Source organism: Brassica oleracea, unplaced genomic scaffold (genome assembly GCF_000695525.1).
Source record: "Brassica oleracea var. oleracea cultivar TO1000 unplaced genomic scaffold, BOL UnpScaffold01199, whole genome shotgun sequence".
In the NCBI taxonomy this organism is placed as follows: domain Eukaryota; kingdom Viridiplantae; phylum Streptophyta; class Magnoliopsida; order Brassicales; family Brassicaceae; genus Brassica; species Brassica oleracea.
In genome coordinates, this window is record NW_013617752.1 from 17,185 (window position 1) to 19,208 (window position 2,024).

The following is a 2,024-nucleotide window of genomic DNA, read 5'->3' on the forward strand; positions in this document are numbered from 1 at the left end:
ACGACTTGTCATCGCATAGCCTTAGTCCGAAAGTAAACCTATGTCTTGCCCTAAACCCAGTCTTGCTGGATCCTGACATCTCAAAGGCATAATATCGACATCCCAATATGAGATCCCAAAACTTGTCTCTTCACTTAAGTCTATACGTTTTCCCGAGTCCTCGCACAAAGCAAAAGCTGCGCGCTCAACGGACTATGGATACGGTGATCGTCCGGGGGCAAGGAACGAGACGACAGCTCACTCCTTCGCCCTCTAACTTCGAAAAACCCGGAGTTCCCTCGATTTATAATAAACCGAAAAGATTTTATAAATTGAGCCAAGCATTATACAAAAATCCCAAACAAGGGCAGGGATTCAAAGCCACCAACGGCCAGTCCCGAAACATGCAAACTGTGGCCTCACAAACAGGCCGAAACAGAAAATATAAAAAAAAATCCCCAAAGGGATCATTACCCTAAGCACTCCTCGGAGCACTACCTTCATCCTCAACCTCACAACCATTGCCTCCCTCGGCCGCTTCGTCGTTTCCTCTCCCACTCGCAACATCTCCACCTTCCTCAGCCACGGGGCCATTGTGGAAACCCGTTAAAAAAAAAAAAATATAATGGTCAAGTATTATTGTGGTGGTCGAGTCGCGGGCAATAAGGATCGATCGAGAAGTTTTAAAGTACAAGGTGGGCGAAGAAGTGATCATGAGTAAGCTATGAGTCGAATAAGTTGCTCGACCATAGTTAGAAGATGTCTTAGATTGATCAGACGGACGTTTTGGAAGCACAACATTTTTGGAAGCACGACGTTTCAGAAGCTCGACGTTTTTGAAGACCGACGTTTCTTCATCACGAAGTTTTCTCGGAAAACAGTGGAATATTATTTCGAAGACATTGGAAGCAGGACGGGAATTAAGAAGGACGGGAAGCAAGCACGACGGGAAGCAAGCACGACGGGAAGCAAGCACGACGGGATCGAAGCACGACGGGAAAATTCGAAATTGGACGAAAACCCTAATTTCGGTATTATGGAAGTTTTCGATCAAGCCAAAGGATCGGGAAATATTTACCGCCAAGGTCAGAGTTCAGATTGGAGTTTATTAAAAATATTCAGCTCATCAGAACGGGAGAGGAAAAATATTAAAATTTGCCGGAAGGGTCAAAAATCGCGTAAACCGACCGAGAAGCTCGAGGTGGCTTGATCTATGGGATCAGGACGTGGTGTCAACCGTCTAACAAGCTGAGTGTTTCCAGAAGCTTGAGGTGTCGCCGTGCATGGAAGTTGTACATGCAGCCTGATATGTTGAAGCACGAGGTGGATCGACCAAGCACGAGGTGTCTCCACGCATGCAACCGGAGCATGCTGATCGACATGTGTGTGCTGTTGTGGCTTCTTGCATGCACTTCAGGCATGCATCCTGACATGTGGGAAGAGTGATGGCGTCCTGCATGTGTCCTGTACATGCAGCCAGACATGTGGAGCACGAGGTGCCGCCGCGCATGCGTCCGGAGCCATGCGAAGCGACACACGGCCTGCCACCAACCTGAAGCTGATTGGCTGGTGTCTCCTATAAATACCCCACGACCCCAGCTCATTTATTCACATCCATACCTGTCCAAACTAAGTTAAAAAACGTGAGACAGAAGTAGAAAAAGAAAGCAAGTGATTCCGAGCTATTTCGAGAGTTTTAGAGAGTTTTCGAGATCAGTTCTCTACTGATTTCGAGTTAGCGCCTAGGGACGGTTCTGTCCAACTGAATTCGTCCAGGCCACTCAGTTCCTTTGTTGATCAAGTGGAGATGCTGTCCGGAGTTAGTACAGTTCTACGGGTTCAGATCAGTCGAAGTTCTGCTCGATACTCCGCCGGGAAGTCCGAAGAACTGTCCAAAAGCTAAAGGAGGTTCTGTCCAAGTCCAGATCAGTTTGTCGAGGCCTGTCAGTTTCTTTATGGTGAAGCCGAGGTTGTCTCCAAGACAAGATCAGTCCAATCCACTCCATTCAAGTCGTCCCTTGGGTTTTGGCCAAGTCCTCTCCGAT